Consider the following 10,071-nt stretch of genomic DNA (forward strand, 5'->3'; position numbering starts at 1 on the left):
TGATTCCATTTTGAAAGATGATATTCATAGAGCTAATGAAGCAAAACAGGAGAAAAATAAGAGTGAAAATCAGATTGTGGCAAAAGAATTTGAGCAACAAATGAAGCCTAATAATAAACCATCTAGTGTTGCTTCTGAAATTAAATTGAAAAGTGCATGTTTACTTGCCACCAAATCTGATATTGATGAGCTAGTTTTTAGCAAATCTGTTTACTATGCTTTTGTGTGCAAAGAGGCATTATTTTCATTCGAGGACGTGCCTTCCTCTTTGCCCCCTGCAGTCACTAACATTTTGCAGGAGTTCGCTGACGTCTTCCCACAAGACGTGCCATCGGGATTACCAACTATTCGAGGGATTGAGCATCAAATTGACTTAATTCCCGGTGCATCGCTACCCAACCGTGCACCATACCGTACCAATCCAGAGGAGACGAAGGAGATTATGCGTCAAGTACAGGAGCTGCTCGACAAAGGTTATATTCGCGAATCCCTTAGTCCTTGTGCTGTTCCTATTATTTTAGTGCCGAAAAAGGATGGTACGTCGCATATGTGTGTTGATTGTAGAGGCATTAATAATATTACTATTCGTTATCGTCATCCTATTCCTAGGCTAGATGATATGCTTGATGAATTGAGTGGCTCTACAATATTCTCCAAAGTTGATTTGCGTAGTGGATACCATCAAATTCGTATGAAATTGGGAGATGAATGGAAAACAGCTTTTAAAACTAAGTTTGGTTTATATGAGTGGTTAGTCATGCCTTTTGGGTTAACTAATGCACCTAGTACTTTCATGAGACTAATGAACGAAGTTTTATGTGCTTTCATTGGACGATTTGTGGTAGTCTATTTTGATGATATACTGATTTATAGCAAATCTTTGGAAGAACATTTGGAACATTTACGTGATGTTTTTATTGCTCTACGTGATGCACGTTTGTTTGGTAACCTTGGGAAGTGCACCTTTTGCACCGACCGAGTATCTTTTCTTGGCTATGTTGTTACTCCACAGGGAATTGAAGTTGATAAAGCCAAGATTGAAGCTATTGAGAGTTGGCCGCAGCCCAAAATGGTCACACAAGTGAGGAGTTTTCTTGGACTCGCTGGTTTCTATAGGCGTTTTGTGCGAGATTTTAGCACCATTGTTGCACCTCTCAATGAGCTTACAAAGAAGGATGTGCCGCACAGGAAGAAGCCTTCATGATATTGAAAGATAAGTTGACACATGCTCCTTTACTCCAACTTCCTGATTTTAATAAGACTTTTGAGCTTGAATGTGATGCTAGTGGAATTGGATTAGGAGGTGTGTTATTACAAGATGGCAAACATGTTGCATACTTTTCTGAAAAATTGAGTGGGCCTAGTCTGAACTATTCTACTTATGATAAAGAATTATATGCTCTTGTTCAGACCTTAGAAACATGACAACATTATTTATGGCCCAAAGAATTTGTTATACATTCTGATCATGAATCTTTGAAACACATTAAAAGTCAAGCTAAACTGAACCGTAGACATGCTAAATGGGTTGAATTCATTGAGACTTTCCCTTATGTCATTAAACACAAGAAGGGTAAAGAAAATGTTATTGCTGATGCATTGTCTCGTCGTTATACTATGCTTTCACAACTTGACTTTAAAATATTTGGTTTGGAGACCATCAAAGATCAATATGTGCATGATGCTGAATTTAAAGATGTATTGCAGAATTGTAAAGAAGGTAGAACATGGAACAAGTTCGTCGTTAACGATGGATTTGTGTTTCGTGCTAACAAGCTATGCATTCCAGCTTGCTCCGTTCGTCTTTTGTTGTTGCAGGAGGTGCATGGAGGAGGACTAATGGGACACTTTGGCGTGAAGAAGACGGAGGATATACTTGCTACACATTTCTTTTGGCCAAAGATAAGACGGGATGTTGAGCGTTTTGTTGCTCGCTACACTACATGTCAAAAAGCTAAGTCACGACTCAATCCTCATGATTTAGATATGCCTTTTGCCTGTACCTAGTGTTCCTTGGGAGGATATATCTATGGACTTTGTTTTAGGTTTACCTCGAACAAAGAAGGGGAGGGATAGCATATTTTTTGTCGTGGATAGGTTCTCGAAAATGGCACACTTTATACCATGTCATAAAAGCGATGATGCTGTTAATGTTGCTGATTTGTTCTTTCGTGAAATTATTCGCTTGCATGGTGTGCCAAATACTATTGTTTCAGATCGTGATACTAAATTTCTTAGCCACTTTTGGAGATGTTTATGGGCTAAGTTGGGGACTAAACTGCTTTTTAGTACTACTTGTCACCCCCAAACTGATGGTCAAACTGAAGTAGTCAATAGAACATTGTCTACTATGCTTAGGGCTGTTTTGAAGAATAATAAGAAAATGTGGGAAGAATGCTTGCCTCATATTGAATTTGCTTATAATCGTTCGTTGCATTCTACTACTAAGATGTGCCCTTTTGAAATTGTGTATGGTTTCCTACCTCGTGCGCCCATTGATTTGTTGCCTCTTCCATCTTCGGAGAAGGTTTATTTTGATGCTAAACAACATGCTGAATTGATCTTAAAAATGCATGAGTTAACTAAGGAAAACATTGAGCGTATGAATGCTAAATATAAACTTGCTGGAGATAAGGGTAGAAAACATGTTGTCTTTGCACCTGGAGATCTTGTTTGGTTACATTTGCATAAGGATAGGTTTCCTAATTTGCGCAAATCAAAGCTAATGCCACGTGCTGATGGTCCTTTTAAGGTGTTAGAGAAAATAAATGATAATGCATATAAACTTGAGCTGCCTGCAGATTTTGGGGTTAGTCCCACTTTTAACATTGCAGATTTGAAGCCTTATTTGGGTGAGGAAGATGAGCTTCCGTCGAGGACGACTTCATTTCAAGAAGGGGAGGATGATGAGGACATCAATACCATTATTACACCCACAACCCCTGCTAGTATACATACTGGACCGATTACTAGAGCTCGCGCACGCCAATTAAATTACCAGGTACTTTCGTTTCTTGGTAATGATTCTAATGTTCATGAGAATATGATGCTGCCTAAATTGGATACATTTGTTTTGCTTACAAATGAAGGGCCTAGCTTGGAGAAGGATGAACATTGGAGCAAGAACAAGCATGGAGTTGATGGCATGCGCAAGGGAGACAAGAATAGAGTTTCAAGTGATGATTTCAGGACTTTGAAGCCACCATAATGAGTGCATGAAGCCTTGGACGAAATATACAAGATGCCACTTCATAATTTTCGTCCAGAGGCTATTCTAGGTGCTGCATCACCTTATTTTTGGGCCAGGCCCATGTAATTTCTAAATACTTCAATATAGGCTGCTTTTAGAGTCCGTATGTGTGGGGAAACAAGAGTTAGGGTGGGTTTCAGACCCCTCCTCCAAGGGCCACGAAATTCCCCCCCTCTTCCTCCATATATACAGCCCCTAGGGCATCGTTTAGACTTTGGGTTTTGTTTAGATTAAAAGTTCGCCATAGCTGCAACTTCGCGTACTTCATTTGTGTTCAACGACCAGACAAAGGCGTCACAGAACCCCACCTTCATTAATAAAACTTTCCTCTTTTATTCGCAATATCCAGATTGCAATCTCAGTTTCTTGCTTGTTCTTCGTTTGCTCGCAGGAAATAGACCCTCGTGGTCAGGTTGATCGTGCTCCGGCGTGGTCAATAACCCCTCGGAAGTTGGTTTAGCGATTGCTAAGGCGCGACGTCTTCGCACGTTCGTAGTCGGATCGTCAAAGTCAACTCCCACAGAAAACGATTGCTATCTCATCGAAACATCGGGACACCTTTGCCTCTATCACCATGGGAACGTACGTATACACGGTGCAGAAATATGTGGAGCTGGGTTGGCTATATATTGTAGCAAAATATTAGCAATAATCAATTCAGAGATGCAATGTTGAATAAACGCTCAACGACGGTACTATGCTGGTCCTAGGCTAGACCGGGCTAGAGACGCGAGCCTAGAACACTAATGAGGTCACGGCGTAGCACAACTAGCATCAATGAAGGATACTAAGTAGCTCTGGACAGCAAGATATAAGTGAAGATCACAACGGCAGTAAAGATAATTATGAAAAACAACTACCAAGCAGGATATACAACAACTCTCTCTCCAACTTTCCTCTTGAAAAGTTTGAGCCAATTTTCTGATAACTTTTTTCAAAGAATGCTACTAACTCAAGCTTTCAAATGCAGAAAGAATCACTCAATTCCGAATTGATATGAGGAGTCAAAGAATTCTAAAACTGGCTTGAAAAACTGGAATAAGCTGTGTCCGCGAACTTTGGAGAGCAAAAAGACCTATTTAGAAGCCGATTTTGAGGTGTCAAATAGTGAACTAACCTCTGCAACTATTTAGATGCGGCTTGTCGCTAGCTTTAATTTGAGTACTCGTGGAGCCAAAACTGACTTTGTATGAGGAAGTTATGCCTGTTTTACTGAACAGTGCACAAAACAGATTCCAAACCGAATTCAACTACGAGATTGAGTCTAGATAGATCCGAATTTTGTTTTTTTTCTTCTCTCTTTTTTTTCCTCACACTTTTTTTCTTTTTCTTTCTCTCTTTTTTTCTCTTTTCTCTCTCTCTCTTTTTCTCTCTCCCTATTTCCAAAACAAACTAGATAAGATGCAGATTGGATCAAGCGAAGATGTGAACGATCTCAACTATGATTATGACAATGAACGGTGGGTAGCACATGGTGGAAATTGATGGATGGGTGGTGGACAGCGGAAGGGATAACGATGCAGTGGCTGCGTGACTAATGTGAACAGAACCCGAAGCTCTAAACGAACTAGACACTAAGACCAGCAACTCGACACGACGATGCAACCGATAATTCATTAATGCAAACAATGAAAAGAAAACTGCAAAGGCTCAGACTGGCTTGGACAAAGGATGAATAGATCTAACTTTTTTTGTGGCTTTTTCTTGGACAATAGGTAAGAAAATAAATCTAATCTAGAAAAACTGGAAATTCTCACCAAGCAACCAGAAAACTGATACCACTTGATAGAGGCGGGGGTGTCCCGATCTTTCGATGAGATGATAATTATCGATTTGGTGGAGACGACTTTGACGATCCGACTACAAACGTGCACGACATTGCGCCTTAGCAATCGCTAAACCAACTCCGAGAGGTTATTGACCACGCCGCAACACGATCAACCTGACCACGAAGGTCTATTCCTGCAAGCAATCGAAGAACAAGCAAGAATATGATAAAGCAATCTGAATATTGTGAATATATATGAAGTATTGATAATGGTGGGGATCCGTAAGCGGTCTTGGTCTGGTCGTTGGACACAAACGAAGTACACGAAGTTGCAATGGCTAACTTTTAACTAAACAAATCCCAAGGAAAAAGCTACTAGATGGATCTACTTATATAGGAGCAAGGGCTGGCGGCCAAGGAGGTGGGAGGACGTCCCAAGGCAGCCTAAAACCAACCCTAGGTCGTACAAGGCTCATGGGCCCAAGTGGAGGTGATGCAACACCTTTGGACTTGTTGTTTGACTCGGATTCTGCTGCAGCGTCAGATTGTTTCGTTCATATCTCAACGCTCCGGACGAATTTAAAGGTTAATCCAATTGGGTTGGAAAGAGGACGAAATCTACTTTCCAACAAAAAAAGAATCACCCAATTCGGAGTCCGTATGAAAAAGTTGTTAGCGTTTTGAGTCAGGTATGTCTGTGCAGTCCGAATCTGAATCCAGAACGTGAGAGACTTGGACTCTATCTTCTCTTGGCCCAAAAGTGACATGAGAGGACTTTTTGAATAAAACCTAAACTTCTCCTTTTGCCTTATCTTCACATGTGGATTGTACAAATGTTCCATACACCTGCAATTAGACAAAACACAAAAGTGTGTGAAGTATTTTTGTTCTGGATAACATAAATAGATTATTGAATAGTTTGCACTAGAAATCACCTGACAAATATGCATGTATGCAATATTTTTGGTCGTATCCAAGGTAGTCATGTCCTCATCAAGTGGCATCCCCTCTTTCTTCTAACGACCATCGGTATTTTACTCAAAGCTATATTTTTATTCGTCACATACTATGTGTTTTGCTTGAAGCGTCTTGTATGGTATGAGTCTTTGTTTGTTTTATTTTGTGTTTTAAGCCTTGATCCCTTGCTGGACACACCTATTTGGGAGAGCCAAAATTATGTCATGACTTGTTAGAATTGCTCTCTATGCTTCACTTAAATTTTTATGAGCAATGGACTTGCTCTAGTGCTTCACTTATATCTTTTTGAGCACGGTGTGCTTTAGTATTTTTGAAGAAATGCTCTCTTGATTCACTTAGATTTATCTGAGTCAGTAAAATTTTCAAGAAATTCTCTCTTGCTTCACTTAAATTATTTTGATATAAAGAAAGAAAAATTATGCTCATGATCTTCACTTATATTTGTTTGAGCTTATGAAAAGCAACACATGAAAATTAGTCCCAAAGTGATAGATATCCAATAAGGATATAATAAAAACTTTCATGAAGATCATTGGACAAAATAAACTTGATTCTTAGTAATAGTTTTGAGATATGATGATGTAATATGTGAGTTATGTTGATGAGTAATTATGCTTTAGTAAGAATATTGGTGTTAAGGTTTGTGATTCCCTATGCAAGCATGAAAGTCAATAGTCATGCAATGAAATTATATCCTACTTGTGGTGCATTATCTGGTGTTATTTATGCTTAATGCTTGCTTATGAGATTATTCGTTTCTTGGTTGGTCGCTTCTCAATCTTTTTGCTAGCCTCCATTTTGCACTAACTATGATCTCTACTTGTGCATCCAAAAACCTTTAAACCAGTTTTGCCACATGAGTCCACTATATCTACCTATATGTGGTATTCTTTTGCCGTTCTAAGCAAATTTGCATGTGCCATCTCTAATTTTCAAAATAAACTTCTCTTTTGTGTGTTTGTTTCGCTCGCGGAGCGGTGAAGGGAGGCTAATATTTTCCATGCTAGATGTGTTTGTATGTGACTTCTCCTTTTTATTGCTCTGTTGAGCTGATTTTTTATTTATTTCTCTAATGATACATTACCTATGTCTCTTTTTTGTTGTTGTACATTGAAGATAAATGGATGGTGCACGACTGAGTTAATTGCAAGGTGGAGAATGGGGCTGCTACCATATAGATTTAAGTTAATTTTATAGAATGTCATTTTCATGCTCAATGTACAGAAGTCATGTATATCTCAATGTACAGAAATCATGTATATGTATTCTTTGGATTGCATTCCATCTAATGCAACTGACTCGATTTAATATATGAGATCTTTTTGTTTTATGGATTGTTGCTTGTGTGCACTATCGATGTTGATCTAGTAACAATTATTGGTAGTATATAAAATACTAGTAATTTTTCATGCTAAATCGGTTTGTGTAAGTTACCACCAACCCATATGAAGCGTTGTTAGGCTGCAACTATATACGTTGCTATCTTGCAACGTTTCCTCATGTAGATTACCAACGCAATTATATCCGTTGTTGAGACCCTAACAACGCCACCAATGACAACGCATATTAATCCGTTGGTGTAGACCTTAGCAACGGTTATATGGACATACGACAATGCATCGATCCATTACTAAAGGGGGGGTCCTCTTGTAGTGAGCGTGCCACCGACGAGGAGCTCCGGTGGGCGCCCAACGAAATGGCAAGATCGGCCGCGCGCGTCCGCCAGCAAGAGGCAGATCCGTACGTCAAGCGCTGCGAGGCGGAGGAGTCGGAGTACTGCCTCCGCACTGGGAAGACGCCGCGCACCAGGGAGTTGCTGGCGAGGGGCTGCACCTAGGAGTCGGAATACTGGCCCCAGGTTTTAGTATTGTTCGTTTTTAATTTTATGCATTGCACCTAGTAGTTAAGTATCATCACGTATATGTGATGATATTATATATATATATTCTGTGATGAACTAATGAATAATTAATATATATATATATATATATATATTATGAAATCCATTTTCTATCTGTTTTTGTATACTAATTTGAATCTAGTTGTTATCATCCACATATACAGAATGGAAAGCGTATACACACACATTGAAATAGAACATATAAGAATGAAAAACAGAGTACACACATTGAAACAGAGCAATAAACAGAGCAATACTATGATTGTTGTGAATACATAGCTATCCACGTCGAAACAACTTTTCAAAATAAAACGCGTCCATGAGACCATGACCAGCAGCCCTTGCCTAGGGTAGCTCTTGGCTCTGCCTGAACTCGTGCAGGCGTTCGTCCAAGCAGTCGACACGCTCGCGATACATCTGGAGCACGATCTCGAGATCCAAGTTGGCTATTTCATCGAAGATCACCAACCCGAGGATGCGACGGCCATGTTCCTCTACTGCGCCCAGGTGGACACCTCGGCCAAGGAGGCGGTCGAGCCTACGGACCAGCGCATTGGCATCCAGCGGGCCGCGGACAAGGCGAACGGTGGCACCCATGCGAACGGCGCGGCGGGCGTCCGGTGCTAGTACGGCGCGGCCGGCCTCTGGTGCAAGTACGACGCTGAGGGCCTCTGCCCACTCCTGGCGAGGAATGGGGGTACTGACAGGACGTGTACCCAGCTGCGACGCTGTGTCGACAACAGGCAAGCGCCGATGGATCCGCTCTTGCTGTGCGGCGCGCCGCGCCTCTCGCTCTGCGGCGCTCCAACGGTCTCGCCGTGCGGCGAGCCGCAGCCTATCGGCGCAGACACGCCTAGCTTGCTCTGCGGCGCGCCTTCGATCATGTTGTGCGGCGAGCTGCAGCCTGTCGGCGCTGACATGCCTATCTTCATCCGCGGCGCTCAAGCGCCATGCGCCAAAGGTCTGCTCAACCCTGGCGATGACGCGCATCATGGCGTCGTCCATCGCGTTGCCGGGGAGCGCCTCGGCCTCGACGGGCCGTGGCGACTGCTCGTTTTCCTCGTCGACGAGGTTGATGGCAGAGGCGGCGCTTTGGTGGGTTGGCATGCTTTGAAAAGGTGGATGTGCTACAGGCTATGCTTGTCGCCTCCGTGCGTCGCGCGCCGCCTATGCGCAATGTAGCTGGGTGGTGGGAAACATGTGAGGAAATGGCGGGAAACGGTGGCGTGTTCGTAAGACGCCGTCAATTAATGGAAACTTAGCATAGAAGGAACATCGAGCTAGCACAGGAAGTAGATGATGATCAGATGAACACAGACCACACTAGGGAACCCGTCGGTGATGAATTCATCAATCCCAAATGGTTGAATACTAGCAAGCGTTTGCCCGGAACACACACGGCCTATTCCATCACATACAGGTCGGATGGATCAACTGTATGCCACGTATTGCACATTGTCAAAAAGTAATGCGGTAGACCTTCTTTAACATGTGTTAAAAAATAAAATAAAATAAAAACAAGGACCTCGAGGTTAAATTAACTCATGGGATGGGTCGTATCGGTCATTTAATTTGACAGATACGACCCATCCTATCCGTTCATTTAACATCAACACAACTTCCCATCCAGTCACCCATCTCATGGCTGCTCCAGCCTGAGCACGCTTAACTTGAGAGCTTTCTTACATGAGCTACTGGTGGAACAACTAGTCCTTGCTGATAGGATGCCTCTTCGCATCCTTATGGCGTATCCGGATGACCGCCCGTCCCCCGATGGCCAATAGATGTTGTGTAGACAGAGCATATCACATACGTCTTATTAGTTGCAACCGTCTGTGTTATTATTGGTCTTCGCACAAATTTCTGATTACAGACCTCTTTACCGCGTATCACACACATCTTGTTATATTGAACCATTTCTGTTCTCTTGTCTCAACGCAAACAGTTCATCCGAGTGAACCGCATGCCGTATATCACACACACCTTCATCTGGCTTACTGTTTATTTTGTGTTACCTAATCACAAACAGTTCATCCGAGTGAACCGTATGCTGTATATCGCACACACCTTCATCTAGCTGCCCGTTTCTTTTGTTCCTCCTCAGCGCAAACAGTTAATTGAGCTGAACCGTATCCCCTACATCGCACACGCAACTAAAATTTGAACTGTGTTTAA

The sequence above is a fragment of the Triticum aestivum genome, chromosome 6D (assembly GCF_018294505.1).
Source record: "Triticum aestivum cultivar Chinese Spring chromosome 6D, IWGSC CS RefSeq v2.1, whole genome shotgun sequence".
Lineage (NCBI taxonomy): Eukaryota > Viridiplantae > Streptophyta > Magnoliopsida > Poales > Poaceae > Triticum > Triticum aestivum.